General features: G+C 41.6%; 1 non-coding gene across 1 annotated transcript; it reads left to right on the plus strand.

The window, feature by feature from the left end:
* The first annotated feature begins 6,480 nt into the window (after positions 1-6,480).
* LOC131222358 (small nucleolar RNA R71) lies at positions 6,481-6,587 on the plus strand. The gene has a single exon (XR_009160012.1). It is a non-coding gene; the product is annotated as a small nucleolar RNA R71 (small nucleolar RNA).
* Positions 6,588-18,245: the final 11,658 nt, after the last annotated feature.

The raw sequence follows: 18,245 nt of genomic DNA on the forward strand, positions 1-18,245 counted from the left end.
CCATCCATCTTGTTCCCCATTTCATTTGAGCCGTGGGGGCCGAAGTTAAAGCGTATCTGGACAGCGGGTGGGCCCCAAATCAGGGTTTTATGGACTGATCTGTTAGTTCAGCCACTTTCACGAGGATCCAATGGCTGAAATTTGACGTGTACGGTTAGTTTTTGGTCCTCGAGCCATGTATAAAGTTTCGAGCCAAACAGATGATGGAAACCCAGTGATCTTGCATTCTGGACTTCAGGCCGCTTGAGCTTTGGTTTCTCAATTTTCGCGGATCCCTGGCATGTAATTCGGTTGATCTTGATCCCATGGAGTCTGTCCCTTACCTTGGTGCATTCTCGAAGCGTTAAATCCATGCTTTTAGCATCCCGATCCGGTCCCAGCTCAATTCACTCTGCAACACAAACATGATTAAAATGGGCTATTCAACGGTACCATGTTCATAAATTCAGGCAATAACTGGGTCTGATATGCAATATTTGACCCTCAACACAACCCCCAACCAGCATTTTGCTAGTCCCGAGCAAAATATGTGAAAAGTAAGTTGAGAATTACAGAACAATTTCCATAAACTCGAGTGATTTTTGCAGAATAATCCAGATATGAGAATTCTCAGATTCATGAATGTTGGCATTACTTTATCCTGAAATCAAGCTCAAATATTAATCCATTAATTAGAACGATTCTAAATATTGAGTTCCATGAGTGTATAGTGTAATCTTAGCTTAACACTATTAAAATTCACTTCTCTATTTCAAGATATCATTGGTAACCACAATAGAATTTATAATAACCAACACCTAAACCAAAACTTGATTCATTCTTCTAGCTTTTGATGATTTTCACACCATGTCAACTTTTTTTTTTCTTTTTTTAAGAAAATCCAAGGAGGAGAATCGAATCTACACCTATAGGGAGCAAACCTATGATAAAGACCAGTCGCCAAAAAAGTTAACCTTGGGGAATCAAACCTTCACCTGTAGGGAGCAAACCTATGGTGAAAACCATTCACTCAATCCTTTCAATTCTCAGGTTGGTTCCTTTCAAGCTTAGTGATCACCAAATTAATCCTTCAATATCGAACGAAACCTTAATGTGTAAGCGAGATGTGACATGTAAAATTATGATTCAATCAATGTTTAAAACTTCTAATCATGGATTAATAGTTCTAACTTAACTGTGAAATCTAACAACATCATGTATTTTGTAATTCCAAGTGTCCCAGATGGCCATCAAAATCACTTTGAATTCATACGAAATTCCAAAAAAAAATTTAAAATTTTCACAATTTTCGCTCAAGACCAAGAAAACACAGATTAGGAAACCTAATCTCCCACCCCCAACCTAAAATCTACATTGTCCTCAATGTAAAAGAAATAAGCATGCAATGCACATGGGACAACGAAAATATAAGAGGAGTGATGGAAAGATAGTACCTGGATGAAAGAATCAAGAGGCTTTCCAAAGATATCGCACATGGGCGTCGGTTAGCACGAGAGAGAAGGCAACACAAAAATAACAAAAATAAAATCCTACCTATTCCACTTTCGTAGGTGCTCTCGATTGCATTTAGCATATGCAACAAGTCTTCAAACCCCTAGGTTGCCCCTAGTGGAGAAGTTGTAGTCTCGTGAGGGTTTGCAGCAATGTTACCCACAAACATTGAACGACTAATGATAGAAATGAAATGAAGAGTGGTTGCCTCCCAAGAGCGCTAAGTTTACCGTCTTCACCCAGACAAATAAAGCAACTACCCCAGTCCTATGAAAGCAATAAACCTACCTATGCCTCCATCGACTAGAAGATCAATCTTGGTAAACAGGATCGGTCAAGCGACATGTCCTCTGAATCAAATTTCTCGACAAATGGTTTCAATCGATGTCCATTGACTTTAAACTCCTTGCCATTGTCGGGATCTCTTATTTCAACGACCCCATGAGGAAAAACAGTAACAACAATGTAAGAGCCGGTCCAACGAGATCGAAGCTTACCCGGAAAGAGATGTAATCGAGAATTATACAAAAGGACCTTCTGACTAGGCGTGAATGATTTTTGCAAAATGTGTTGGTCATGAAATGCTTTCATCTTGTCCTTGTAAATTCTCAAATTATCGTATGCATCATTCCGGATTTCCTCAAGTTCATTCAATTGAAGTTTGCGTAGTAAGCCAGCGTTGTCCAGATTGAAATTAAGATTTTTGATCGCCCAGTATGCTTTATGTTCCAGCTCCACAGGCAAGTGACAAGCTTTCCTATAGACAAGTCTAAAGGGAGACATTCTAATAGGGGTTTTAAGGCAGTACGGTATGCCCATAAGGCATCGGTCAATCGAATTGACCAATCCTTACGATCGGGGCTAACCGTTTTCTCCAAAATGTGTTTAATTTCCCTATTAGAAATCTCGGCTTGCCCACTTGTCTGGGTGATATGGGGTGCTCACCTTATGAGAGATACCGTATTTCTTCATTAAGCTCTCAAATGGTTTATTACAAAAGTGTGAGCCCCCATCACTAATGATGGCTCGAGGCGTTCGAATCGAGAAAGGATGTTTTCTTTTAGGAATTTAATGACCGTGCGATGGTCATTAGTTCGACACTGAATCGCTTCGACCCATTTAGTGACATAATCCACGGTGACTAAAATATACAGATTTCCAAACGATTGGGGAATGGTCCCATGAAATCGATGCCCCAGCAATCAAATGCTTCAATGATAAGGATGGGGTTCAAAGGCATCATATTTTGACGGGACAATGCTCCCAATTTCGACAACGCTCACAAGCTTTGCAAAACTCATGAGCGTCCCTAAACATAGTGGGCCAAGAAAACCACACTGCAGAATCTTGGCCGTGGTCTTTTTAGCGAAAAGTGACTACCACAGGCTGTGAGTGACAAAAGGAGATGACGCTCCTGATGCTCATCGTCCGGTACACATCTCCTTAGGATTTGGTCTCGGGCAATATTTAAATAAATAAGGATCCTCCTAGAAAAATTTGCACACCTCGGTGAAGAATTTCTTCTTATCTTACGCAATCCATTGTGTCGGTATGGCACTTGTAGCAAGATAATTAGTAATATCGGCGAACCAAGGTGAATGGGAGACTCGAACAGTTGTTCATCGGGGAACATGTCGTTGATATGGGGCGTCTCAAGGGAATCGAGGTATTAAGGCGAGAAAGGTGATCGGCCATAACGTTTCTACTCCTTTTTATCTTTAATTTTCAAATCAAATTCTTGAAGTAGAAGGATCCATCGTATCGGTGGGGCTTAGAATCATTCTTAGAAAGAAGATACTTAAGTGCCGTATGATCGTGTAGATAATGATCTTGGATCGATCAAGTAGGACCTAAATTTATCCAAGCGAACACTACGGCTAGGAGTTCCTTTTCCGTAGTCGAGTAGTTCACTTGGGCGAATTTAAAGTTCTACTTGCGTAATGAATGACGTAGGGCCTCTTATCTTTTCTCGGACTAAGACCGCCCCAAGAGCATAATCAAGCATCGCACATAAGTTCAAAAGGAAGGCTCGAGTTGTGGCTGCATGATAGGTGCGATGGTTAACGTGCCCTTAAGCTTAGTGAAAGCTTCCTAGCATTGCTCAGTCCACTCGTACGGAGCATCCTTTTGAAGAAGAGTACATAAAGGACGAGAGAGGAGACTAAAGTCCTTTATGAATCGCCTGTAAAATCCTGCGTGTCCTAAGAAGGATCGCACGTCTCTGATGTTCTTGGGTGGAGGTAGGTTAGAGATAAGATCGATTTTTGCCTTATCTACCTCGATTCCCTTGGATGAGATGATATGCCCAAGGACAATTCCCTTCTGAACCATGAAATGACACTTCTCCCAATTAAGTACCAAGTTCTTTTCTTCACATCTTTTCAGCACACATTTAAGACTTTCCAAGCACTTGCTGAAAGATGGACCGTAAATAGAGAAATCATCCATGAAGACCTCTAGATATTGCCCCACCATATCAGAAAAGATACTAAGCATACATCGCTGAAAGGTGGCAGGGGCATTACATAGTCCGAATGGCATCCTTCGATAGGCAAAGGTGCCGTAGGGACATGTAAATGTGGTCTTTTCCTGGTCTTCAGGGGCTATCTCTATCTGGTTGTAGCCCGAATACCCGTCAAGGAAACTGTAATAGGAATGACCAGCTAACCTTTCTAGGATCTGATCAATGAATGGTAAAGGAAAGTGGTCTTTCCTTATGACGGTATTCAACTTCCTGTAGTCAATGAACATTCTCCAACCAGTAGTGACTCTAGTTGGCACGAGTTCATTATTGGCATTGGCTACAATGGTGATTCCGGACTTCTTAGGGACCACTTGAGTTGGACTCACCCTTTGACTATCAGATATAGGGTATATGATACCCACGTCCAATAGTTTAAGAACCTCGGCCTTGACCACTTCCTTCATGTTTGGATTTAGTCTATGTTGTGGTTGCCGAGCGGTTTTTGCATTATCCTCAAGATATATGCGGTGAGTACAAATCGAGGGATCGATTCCCTTGAGGTCCGCTATCGTCCATCCCAGGGATCCTTTATGCTCAATGAGAGTAGATATAAGCATACTCTCTTGTTCTTTCTCCAGGTGGGTAGAGATCACCACCGGGTATGTCTCATCTTAACCTAAATAGGCATATTTCAAATCAGTGGGCAAAGGTTTTAGGTCAAGCTTCGGCGGCTTGAGGTTAGACGGTAGAGGCACTACATCGGTTTGTGGCAATTCTTCAAATTATGGCCTCCACCGGTTAACTTCAAGTACCAGTGCAGTATCAAGCAAGGCGCACGTCTCCCTAATCATGTCATCATCAAAATCATGGGAGTGGGCCAGGCACGTCTCTAGATGGTCGGAGGATAAGGTTAGAGGTGTCGTATCTTCCACGAAAGAGTCAATCATGTTAATGTCGTGGAAATCGTCATCCTCCTCTAAGTTTCTGCTGTTATTGAAAAAGATATTTGACTCCAATGTCATATTCCCAAAAGACATAGTCATGACACCATTCCTGCAATTGATAATTGCATTTGAAGTGGCAAGGAATGGGCGGCCAAGAATGACGGGGATCTGAGTGCTTATGTTATTGATGGGTTCGGTGTTCAGGATGATAAAATCTACAGGGTAGTAAAATCTATCAACTTGGACCAACACATCCTCAATTATCCCTCTTGGTACACGAACAGAGCGATCAACAAGTTGTAGTGTGGTTAGGGTGGGTTTTAATTCACCCAAACCTAACTGTTTGTATACCGCGTAGGGAATCAGATTGACGCTCGCTCCTAAGTCAAGAAGTGCATGATCAATTCGATGGTCCCCGATTACACATGATATGGTTGGGCTACCGGGATCCTTGAATTTCTGTGGCACGTCTTGCTTTAGGATGGCACTCACTTTCTCGGTCAAGAAGATCTTCTTTTGAATACTCTGCCGTCGTTTGGTCGTGCATAAGTCTTTCAGGAATTTGGCATATGAAGGTATTTGTTTCACGACATCAAGTAGAGGAATGTTGACTTTCACTTGTTTCAACACCTCTAGGATATCCTGAGAGTTAGAGAGAGGTTTTGGTGAAACCAACCGTTGGGGGAATGGAGCAACTGGCTTCTCTAGAAGTTTCGGTTCTAATTTTTGTGGGGCATCACTAGCTCCATCATTGTTGTCCTCTTCTGGTTCTTGAGGCTTTTCGGGCCTAACCGGAAGAGTTTTATCAATGATCTTTCCACTCCTAAGAGTGGTGATGGATTTAGCGTGCCCCATCTGATTTGAAGAGTTGGGATCATTAATCTCATACTGCGGTTTAGGATTGGGGAGAGGTTGTGCAAGAAGCATCCCCTTTTCTATAACCGTCATAAGGGAATCTATCTTTTGTATAAAATCTGTAATTCCCCGCATTGACTGAGCCAGCTCTTGTATGGAATTTTGAACCGGTTCCTCTTGAGGTTTCACTTGATTTGGATTTTGATTGAAGAAATCTGGAGGAGTAGCCATTTGTCCATTCCTCCAACTAAAGTTTGGATGATTTTTCCAACTAGGATTGTATATATTGGAGTTAGGTCCAGTAAAAGGTCTTTGATAGTTGTTTATGGCATTAGCTTGTTCATTCAACACTCCTCGAAAGGCGGGTATTGTAGGACAATTTTCAGTTGTATGAATGTTGCACTCACAGATGCCACAAACAATTTCATTAACCTTATCCTTCTTTCCTTCCATGGCCTCAACTTTCCTTATGAGTGACACTTGAGATCATCCTCTTCTTTCAAGAGATATAATCCACCTTTCTCCTTTAATTGAGTCGGCCTAGACGTGGTGTTTGATTTTGGGTAATAGTCCCAAGATTATGTTTTTTTAGCCAGACTGTCGAGGTAGTCCCATACCTCGTCGACATCTGTATTAATGAACTCTTCATTACACATTGTCTCTACCATTTAGCGCATGGAAGATGTCAGTCCATCGTAGAAAAAATTTGTAATGCGCCACGTTTCAAATCCGTGTTGTGGGCATGAACTGACCAAATCTTTGAACCTTTCCCAACATTGGAAGAATGTTTCATCTTCCTTTTGGGCAAAGTTCATGATTGCTTTTCTAAGGGTAATCGTTTTATGATGTGGGAAGAATTTTTTTATGAATTCCCTCTACATGTCGTTCCATGTGCCAATGGATCTAGGACGCAGTGAATGTAACCACGTCTTAGCTTTCTCTTTTAAGGAAAAAGGAAAGAGTTTCAGCCTAATTGTATCCTCAGATACATTAGGAAAACATAATGTAACTATAATCTCATCGAACTCTTTCAAATGTAAATATGGACTCTCTGATTCAAGTCCATGGAATTTGGGAAGGAGTTGGATAACTCGACTTGATGTCCATTTGTCCTGTGTTTTCGAGAAAATCATGCATGAGGGCATACTCACTCCCGCCGGTTGTAGATAATCTCGTAAGGAACGAGGCGGGGTGCTCGATGCACCTCATTCTCATCTTGGGTATCCTCCACCCCGGGTGGAAGTAGAGGAGGTTGGTCTTCGGCCATAACTTCAATTAACTCCGGGGATTTCGAGCGGTGTCTAGTCCTGCGATGGATAGTCAACCCCTCAACCAATCCTCCTTCGGTCAAGAGACGTCGAGTGTCGTCACGGGCCCACTTGGGCATGAAACATTTGAAACCTAATCCTAAGAAAGAAAATCTAAAAAGAAAGAGAGGGTTGGAAAGGAGTTACCAAAATGGACGAGGCCCTAAGTTGAAGACCTGCAAAATAAAACAAAATAAGTTAGATTCTAAAAAAATGAGAAGAACAATCCTTTAAAAGAAAGATAGCAGTGAACTGATTTCTAAAAGAAGGAATTCCTAAAAGAAAGTGGAAATTTCTAAAATAAATTAGGAAAGTCCTAAACTAGAAAGTAAATTACTAAAAGAGAATTGAAAAATAGAAAGTAGGGAAGGAGCTTACCGAATTAGAAATTTCTATCTTAAAGGCCTACAAAATAGGAAGTTTAGTTTCTACACAAAAATTCTACAATTAAAAAGTAAATAAAAATAGAAAGTTAATTTCTAAAAAGGGGACTAACTAACCAAGTTTCTAAAAACAAAAGAGGAAGATTTCTAAAAATAAACTATTTCCTACAAATAGGAAAATACTAGAATTAGAAAATTTTAAACCCTAACTTTAAAAGTGGAAAAAGTAGAGAAATTAGGAAGGAATTACCAATTTAGGAACTTATGTCAGGATCGTACAAAACAGGAAAACAGGTTAGTTTCTAAAAAATAAAATAAAATAAAAACTTTTAACCTAAAGTTAGTAAAATCCTAATCCTAACCTAATTCTAAAACTAATTAATTTCAGAAAAACGTAACCGTCAGTCCCCGGCAACGGCGCCAAAAACTTGTTCACTCCCCAAGTATAGGGTTGTGATGTAGTAATAAACTCGGTAAGACCGAGGTCGAATCCACAGGGACTGATACCTGTACGTTATCTGAAACCAAGTAGAACTAGAACTAGACTAAGATGTGATCTAAACCAAATAGAATTTAAGAAATAATTGTGGAATAATTATCTAAAACTTTAAAGAATTCAGAGGAAGGAAACTAGGGATTCAGAGGATCCACTTGTAGAGATCAGGGAGATCTTATGCCTGCATCAAGGATTATGGAATTCAAACTGAACTTACTTGATCTGGTTTTCAAGAGATGAAAAGTATATGAATTAGAATGGATTCCATCACCAAACCATGCCCAGGAGACAAAGTAAACAACAGAATTAAAATAATTACCAACCAACCAACAATGTATGAAGATCAGGAAGGGTACTGTCATCCTACCATGCCCATGGAACAATGATGAACAACAGGGCTTCCTGACTTCATAAACATAAAAAAAGGGGAAAGAAATACTCAAAGCCATTGCAAACCCATTGTAATTTCAGTCACAACAGACCATTAAAGACTAAGAAAAATATTCCTTTAATAATCAACTAAAATCAAATCCAGTTTATGAATTTTAAGTTAAAGGCACAAAATATCATCTCCCATCTCGCTACAGGCTTCACCTCTTAGCCCTAGCTAAGAGGTTTAACCGACCATGATTAGGCTAAAATCCTTAGGATTCATAAGGAAAGAAAAGAATAACAGCCAAGAAAAAATAAGAAAAAGAAAATAAGGAAAAACTTCCCTTTCCTCTTCCTGTCTTCTCGTTTATGCCAAACCAAGCTCCCTTCCTTCCTTCCTCACGTCCACGTTCCAGCCTCTTCACTGCTCCACAGCCGCCTCCAGCCAAGCTGTCTCCGCCAAACTCTTGCTCACCTCCCGTTACAGCAGCACTGTCTTCACGTCTTTTCCTTTTCCTCCCTTCGGTTCACATCTCTTTCTTTCTTTAATGGCAGGAAGGCCGGTGGAAGGGAGTCCTGGCTGTAGTCGGTGCGTGCAGAAGAGCCCTTTCACAGCAAGGAATCGACAGAAGAGGCGCGGGTCAGCTTACGCAGCCAGTAATTAGAAACTTCGTGTGGCCCGTTGTTCATTTTCTGATCAATTCTGCCAGTGTGGAAGTGGATGAATCTTCCCTCTCTATCATTTAGACGGTTTAGATCATCGAAAAGATTGATGATCGTGGCCCACAACTCCCCCGAATCTTCGGATTTCCCGGACGCGCACTCCCTGTGTAAAACAAGTTGCGGTGAGTGTTGTGGGGCCCATGGTCAATCCTATGCAGTAAATCCACTCCGTCAATTGTCTTTACAACGAAATTTCAGCTGGATGTGTCTGGCTTTGGAATGTTATGGACGCGGCCAAAGGTGGTAATCACGCTGCAATCAGTGCAGGGCTGTCCGTTTGTGACCGTTGAAACCAGCATGTATGGGTGCATGGGTATATAATATCAACATGGTTCTGACCATATCGCGCCCCTATGCATGATTGTCTTTTGAACAATGCCTGGGCCCCACAAACGCCAGTCGCGAGCTCTATTTTCGCGCTGGCGAGAATTTGAATTGGAGAGGAAGACGTTCCTGTGTTGCCATGCAGTCTTAGTACAAAAAGTGTACTATGTACACTGTATGATGATTATGAGAAATCCACACCATCCATCTTGTTCTCCATTTCATTTGAGCCGTGGGGGCCGAAGTTAAAGCGTATCTGGACAGCGGGTGGGCCCCAAACCGTATGGACTGATCTGTTAGTTCAGCCACTTTCACGAGGATCCAATGGCTGAAATTTGACCATGTACGGTTAGTTTTTGGTCCTCGAGCCATGTATAAAGTTTCGAGCCAAACAGATGATGGAAACCCAGTGATCTTGCATTCTGGCTGACTTTCAGGCCGCTTGAGCTTCAGTTTCTCAATTTTCGCGGATCCCTGGGGTGTAATTCCGTCGATCTTAGTCCCCTGGAGTCTGTCCCTTGCCTTGGTGCATTCTGAACGTTAAATCCATGCTTTTAGCATCCCGATCCAGTCTCAGCTCGCAATTCCACCTTGCAACACAAACATGATTAAAATGGGCTATTCAACGGTACCATGTTCATAAATCCAGGCAATAATTGGGTCTGATATGTAATATTTGACCCTCAACAATCAGATCCTGGCCAAGTTTGCAGAACGACCTGGATCATCCAAATCTCGGATGCATGAAAATAGGGCCTGCACATGGATTGTGGTGATGGTGTGGCCCATGATCAGTGTCGGTTGAGAAATCCACACCGTCCATTGAATTCTCCTCGAAATTTTGGTTGGGAAGGGACTGTTTTGACTCAGATTCGGTATGACCCACAGAAGAAATCATGTTGCAACCGGTTTGGACGAAGTAGAATAGATTTCTTGTGATTGATGTGGCCAGCATGTGTGCATGCATTGATATATGATTTAAACATGGGTTCAACCTTCGCGAGCCCCTCTACAAGATGGACGGCTTGGATCGTCCCCTTGGGCTATAATGGTGGCCCACCGGCTTCCGTAAAAAGTGCGCCCGCGTCCGTCTACGCAACAGAGGAAACGACAGTTGCCGTTTTTGAAGAGGATACGAGTCAAAGGTTGGTTTGACCCGACTTGAGATGCAGTGCATCTGAGAGCACTTGTGCACGATGCACACATCATGCAAGGTGGGGTCCTCTATGACGTTTATGAGAAATCCAATCCATCCATTCATTTTGTCTCCCTATTTAAGGGGTTGAGACCAAAATTAAAGTATATCCAGATATCAGGTGGGCCTGAAATCATTAGTTTATGGGCTGATTTGTTCGTTAGGCCACTTCCGCAGGGATCCAATGGATGAAATTTGACTTGTACGGTTAATTTATGGTCCTCAGGCCATATATGAAGTCTTGAGCCAAATAGATGGTGAGAACCCTACGATCTTACATTCAAGACACTTTTCAGGCCTCTTTAACGTGAACAGCTTGACTTTCTTGGATTCCTGGCATGTAAACTCTTCAATCTCGGTCCCTTGGAGTCTCATCCATTGCCCTAGTGATTCCTAAGTGTTAAATCCATACTTTTAGCATCCCTTTTCAATCCAAGCTCGTAAATACACCCTGCATCACAAACACGATTAAATCGGGCCGTTAAACAGTACCATGTTCGTAAATCCAGGCAATAACTCGGGTCTGATATGCAATATTTGACCCTCAACATCGAACTTAAGCTCCCTGTCATTGGATTTAGGTCAGGTTAAGATCTCGGTCCGATTGGATCAGTGGATCGGCCGCGGGGGACCAGTTTCAGTTCAATGGTCACCGGTACTCAATCAGGGTCACAAGTGCACTGACATGTGTTAAAAAATTTTCCTGATCCGAGAGTGTAATTGGGTCAGAATCTGACGGTCTGAATCCTTAGATTCGGCCTGTAAGCGAACGATTCAATTCACTTAAGTTTTAGTTCATTTCCTAAAGATATTCACGTTTCTCACACACTTTGCTCCGGGCTCATGTTATGCTTTTCTAGATACCTTTAGGATTTGATTTCCGAGATGGTTGTCAAGTCCAGCAAGGCAGTTATAACCGTATAGATTTGGGAAAATTGAACTTTCGACGCGCGGTCCAAGTCCGATACAAAGTTTCAATGCGCTCCCAAGAGCAACTAGGTTTTGAGATAAATCCTAAGTTTTTAGACAATGTAGCATTATCCTGCAGATTTTAAGTCATACAGATTGTATTTAAAGTGATTAGTGCTAATTTTACAGATAATCTAGTTTAGCACCTAATTAATCCACAACTAATTTCTAAAGGGATTTGGTCCTTAGTGATTTCTGCCTGAGGTGGTACTTGGATCTTTGTACGAATTTTTCCAAGACGTTACAATAATCATAATCATGCATTGCGTTGTCTAATATATTTATTCTTATGACTTGCGATCTATTTTAGATTATGAATGATAAGTGTGCAATCTTGGAGGGTGCTCCTCACTGCGATAGCCATTGACACTATCAAACCATATTAGTTGATGCAGGTGTAGAGCGAGCCCATGTTGTTCACTGGATTGCTAGAGCAGATGGGTAGTTGAGGAGCTAGACGGGATCCCTGCGGCTCATATTGAGCTCCACCACTAGTTGATAAAGTGTGTTTAATGAACTTGGTTATTTGTAATTGTATAAGTCTTGTATGGGCGCTACATTGGGAATTTTATGACAATCAGAATGTTTTTATGCAATGCATGGTTTACTCTAGCTTCATTGCTGTTAACTCTGATTTACGATAAACAATTCAAATTTACACTGAATTTTATAGGCTAACGCTCGAGTTTTTGAAAAACGAGTCATATACTCGGGTTTTAAAAATCGGGGCATTAAATAAATCTTCTAGGATGCTCGACCAATCGATGGGCTAGCTTAACTAGTCGAATATTCTTTCGACTAGTTGAAGCCCGTTCAACTCGAAGTCCAACAACAATGTATTTGGATTTCCGAGACACTCGACCAATCGAGGGAAAGGCACGACCAGTCAAAGGGTCCTTCGACCAATCGAAGCCCTAATTTGACTAGTCGAAGGTTACGCAGACTGCGTAAATATGAGGCGGTTTCCGGAGTTTTTTAAAGTCGGTGCGTAAGTAGAGTTTCCTAAACTATAAATAGGGGTCCCTAGGGCTATTCTAAAGAATTCTAAGGCTTCTTAAAGATATTTCAAGGGCTTCTAAAAGGGTTTTCGGGTTTTCAAAGGGTGTAGCAAAGCTGAGATTCGAGGTTGTTCGAATTGGATAAGTCCTCTCTCTTTGTAATTTCTATTTTCATAGTGAAGATTTGTCGCTTTGTGCCGTGATTTTTTTCCTGAAAGGGTTTTTCACATTAAATATTTGTGTTCTCTTGTAATTGCTTAATGCTCTTGGATTGCTATTCTAGATCCATATATGTATGATTCCACGTACCAGACCCCAACAAAGAATTTTCCCTTTTCGAAAAAGACACATTTTGATACATTTGAAAATGGAAATATCACAATGGCATTTTAGTGAAAAATAACTTCATATTTCTGGTAGGTAAGTAGTCAACTTCGTGTAGCAGCGGGCGAGGCGCGCAGACAGAAAAGGGCAACCCGTTAACCATCATCGCTCAACGTGCATGATAGCGATGGCGCTTGTCCATTTCCGAATCAGGCGCCACATCTCTTGGTGTTAAAGCTTGCTGTGGACTAGTTGCTGTCAGGATTCATAACACGTCTGGCTTGTGAACTGAGTACATGCACCATTTTTACCACACATCTCATGAAGCAGGGGACCATTTTTGGGAATGGGGGACTTAATGTATACATTTAGGGCGTGTTTGGCGCGGAATTGAATGGCATTGAATTGTATTAGATGGGATTAACATCATTGTTACACGATGATTGCATGTCTGAAAATACCATGGAATTGTAGTCATCCAGTCCCATGTTTGGCATAAAATTTTTGCTACGGTGAAATATGGGATTAAGCAAAATCATGTTTGGTGGACCATGGAATTGTAGTCAATGGACCAAATTCACAACGGATGTCGCTCACTTGTACACATATATAATTAGAATGTCACGTGTAAACGGTGTATATGGATGGATGGCATGGATAAACGCATGCATCAATGTGAGGCCCACATGTGTAGTGAATTTTAAAATCCATGAAAATCTGGCATGTGATCAATTGCAATTCCATGGGACTAAATCCAATTCCATTCCACCTAATCCCAACCTTTTCCATGGGACCAAATACAATTCTATCCCACCTAATCCCATCAATATACCTCTGCTATAGTGGGATGGTTAGTACACAACCGCTAAGAATTTTATCCGTGCAATACACTACTTCAAACTAAACCGTTCAGATCGTGGGACCCACTAAAGATGGCCGTCACCCCAAACTTAGATGAACTAAACAATTCTAGCATCTGATAAATGGGACCGGTTTTCTTTTGAACCGTTTGTTAAATGGACCAACAATCATCCAGTTAGGACCGAGTTTTCAGGGTATCAAAGGTGTTTTTTTAAAAAAAAAAAAAAAACGAAAACAAAAACAAAACCAAAAAAACAAAAACAAAAAAAAAAAAAAACAAAACCAAAACAAAACAAAACAAAACAAAACAAAAAAAAGAGGGTGAGGCCCGGACGGTAGGGCCCAATGTATACATTGTAGATTAACACTGCCCATCAATTTTTTCAGTTTATTTTACGGCATAATCCAAAAAATGAAATGAAGTAGATCCAAATCTCAAGTGGACCACACCACAAGAGATGGAATGACAACCAGTAATAAATTCTTAGGGCGGACTGTATTGTTTAATTGCCATGAGGCCACACAAACCTGGATGAAGGGAAAACACAATGACCAGCTCAATGTCAAACTTTTGCAGCTGAATTCAATCCTCACTGTATGGTTCACTTTAGATTTGGATATGCTTCTTGGGGGACTAAAAATTAGCTGTAAAAACTGATGAAACGTGTGGATATACAACACACATCAAAGTAAGCACCACGGTCTAAGATGTTGCCCGGGCTTCATCCAGTCCGATCCCATCTTATTCAGCCATGAACTGCCCATCAATGCAGCCATCCAGTGGAGGTGGATTGCGTCTGGCCACTGCCCTCTCTAACAGGGAACGTGAAGATCTGCATGGGGCCCCATGATGTATCTATTTATTCATGACATCTCTTCCTTTTCTCGTATCATTTTAATATATGCTCTAAAAAATGAGGCAGATTTAACCTCAAGTGGTATGTGTGGTATGTGCTAAAAAATGAGGCAGATTTAACCTCAAGTGGTACGTGCTAAAAAATGAGGCAGATCTTACCCTCAAGTGGACAGGACCATGTCAAATGTAAGCTCTTGGTACATTAAATGCACGGAGCATTAAATGCAAGAGTCATCTATGGTTTAGTCTACTTGAGGGTTAGATGTGACTCATTTTTGAGCTCATACCTTTAAATGGGATGGGAGAAGGAGGCGGATTATATACTTACAAGGTCGGTAGCCATAGAGTTAATGAAGTGACGTCACCCAGCTTTGTGGACCCTACCATGATGCATGTGTTATATCTATACTGTTTAACCATTTGGAGAGATTGTTTCATGGCACCGGAAAAGGAAGTAGATAGATCTAAAGTTAAAGTGGACCCACTATAGAAAACCGTGGGAGCAGTCACACTCACCGTTGAAACATTGATAGGGTCCCTCATGATGTATTTTTCAGATCTAACTTATTCATAAGTTAACATATATATAAGCGTCAATATATATATATATATATATATGGGAAAAGGTACTATGCGCTCGACCTCACGAGTCCCTCCCATGAGGTCGAGCTGGGTGGGCCCCACCGTGATGCGTTTCGAACATCTACCCCATCAGTCAGATGCACCATTCCATCGTGGGCCTAGGTCTCACAAATCAAGTCAATCCGTGACTTGTATGGGCCACACCACATACAGAAGTGGAGAGGGGTTGTGCACAATTAAAACATTCATAATCATTTTTTGGGCCCACCGAGATGTGGTTTGCAAATCCAGCCCATCCATTATGTGTGTCCTACTTGGATGAGGGTTCAGACCAAGTTTCAGCAACATTCAAAACTCAGGTGAGCCCCACCAAGTGATTTTATATTTTTTAACGGTGTCTTCACATGATTTTAGATGGTATGGCCCACCTGAGTTCCGTAGAGATTGTTTCATGGCACCGGAAAAGGAAGTAGATAGATCTAAAGTTAAAGTGGACCCACTATAGAAAACCGTGGGAGCAGTCACACTCACCGTTGAAACATTGATAGGGTCCCTCATGATGTATTTTTCAGATCTAACTTATTCATAAGTTAACATATATATATCAGCTTATCGGAAACTTTCGTGGCCCTAAGTTGTAGCAATTTGGCTACTGACCTTGTCAGTATCTAATCCCCGTCCAGCCTAGAAAAACAGATACATCTGCCCATTCATCGGAAGAAACGGCCAAGGCCGGACGCAACCCACTTCCCTGTCTTGTCTACTAGCGGGGTCCACTTTGGATGGACCACTGCATGGATATCACACAAAACGATTGAATTGCAAAATCGGGGTTTAAAGCAATCCCCATCCAAAACCTCCAACCACATGCGTCTGGAGTGGATTAGGTGAGACCCTATCCTCACCCAAGACGTGCATCCCTCACTGTGGGGTCGACCCACCTTGATGGATGGACTCTGTATCCATGCTGTCCATCCGTTTTCCCGAATCATTTTAGGTCACTATTCGAAAAATGAAGTAGATCCGATTATCATGTGGTCCATACTAAGAAACAGTGGTGATTGAACACCCTATCATTAATAACTTCTTGGGGCGCACCTTAATATTTCCTTAGTATTTATTTGTCATCCAATCTGTTAATAAGGACACAAAAGCCTAGATGAAGGCAAAAAATAAAATTAAAAATCAGCTTGATCCAGAACTTTTGTGGTTCATTAATGGTCAATCACCTTTGTTTACTATGGCTTGGTCCACCTGATAATTGGATCTGCTTATTTTTTGAGATAATCCTGTAAAATGACGGGAAAAACGACAGATGTACAACGTGGATAGAGAATACATACATCAAGGTGGGCCGCACCTGTCTTGGTTGAGTCCGGGGTCTCACCTGATCCGCTCCCATGGCGTCCTTCTTCACCTGCCAGTCAAGAGCCAATTGGCGAATGCCAAAAGGTGGAGGGAAAGGACGCTGGTTTCGGAAGCGGAATGGCTGGTTTAGCACACACCATCGATGTGGCTGGTGTGTTGACATCACCAAGTTCTATAGGTCCAATCATGATGTATGAGTTATATCCAAACCGTCCGTATACTTGGTGAGCTCGTACTAAGGCTTGAGCTTAAAATCAAGACAGTTCCAAAGATCAAGACCACACTATAAAAAAGCAGTGGGGGATTGAACGCATGACATTTAAACCCTTTTTTTGGATCAATATGATATTCGTTTTTTCTCTTCATCCAGGTCCGTGTGACCTTATGAACAGATTGAATGGAAAGTAAATGATACGGTGGGCTTCATGAATGTTTTAACGGTGAGAATTATTGTCCCCACTGATATTTGTGGTGTGGTCAACTTGAGCTTTGGAAATTAATCATTTTTTGGATTAAGTTCTAAAATGATCACATCAAATGGATGAACCGTGTAGATATGATAAATATATCATTTTGGGGCCATGTAACTTTGATTTCCTTACTGCTGGTACAACTTCGAGCTCGACGAGCGTCAGCGCTTGTCTTCGCACGACAGTACCCACACCAGCTTAGGTTGGAGGTGTGTGGTACACCAGGCAATCCGCTTCTGCTGGTTTCCATGACTAGAGTACCTCCACCAGCCCACCAAATTTTCCTCAATGAAATCCACTCCATCCATTAGTTTTGGCAGCTTTTGTCAGGTTGAGAACCCAAAATGAATCAGATAGATGACTTTTCTACGGGCCACACCATTGGAAACAGTGGGACTGAGCGGCCACCATTTAAATCTTACAGGGGCCCATGGAAGTTTTGGGTAGGCCGGCTGATCTTTAAATTTCCCTTCGTCCTGTTGGGAATCACTTAATGAACGGCTTGTATGGCATAGAACCATCAAGGTGAGCCCACGAAGATTTCAGTAGTGGACATTTTTATCTCCATTGTTTCAGGTGGATACGATCACATGGACATTCTATCTTCAAATTTTCACTTCTTATCGGAACATAGCCTGCCAAGTGGATGGACAGGATTGCACACTGACTTTACCAATAGAGAGCCTCTAATGGTCAATGCTCTGTGGGCTCCACCATAATTGTATGTGTTTTATCCACGCTGTTCATCCATTTTGCCAGCTCATTTCAGGGTATGAGCCCAAAATGAGGGCTGATCCAACTCTCACTTGGTCTACACCACAAGAAACAATGGTGATTGAATAACCACCATTAAAAATTCTTGGGAGACAAATATCACCACTCCTTTTATGCCTGCACAATGCCTAAGCACCCATGCCCCACATCACATCTACTTCACTAATCAATTTCACCAGGTCACGGGACTATGCGATCTCCAAAGTGAGGCAAATTGGAAAAGTTAGGCATATTACGCAATGGTAGGTATGAAAATATCTACCGTTGAATCTTTGTGACACATCGTACGCAACTTTTTTAGGGAAATTATGGTAATTAAAAGCGGTGGGATTTAGCGACGGACCAAAATCCGTCGCTAAATTGATATTTACGACGGATTAAATTCGTCACAAATTTGCGACGGATTTGATACTATGCGTAATAAGAATTTACAACGGATTTTGGTCAGTTGTACCGCCCAAAAAACCTTCATTTAGCGACGGATTTGTT

Source organism: Magnolia sinica, chromosome 1, assembly GCF_029962835.1.
Source record: "Magnolia sinica isolate HGM2019 chromosome 1, MsV1, whole genome shotgun sequence".
Lineage (NCBI taxonomy): Eukaryota > Viridiplantae > Streptophyta > Magnoliopsida > Magnoliales > Magnoliaceae > Magnolia > Magnolia sinica.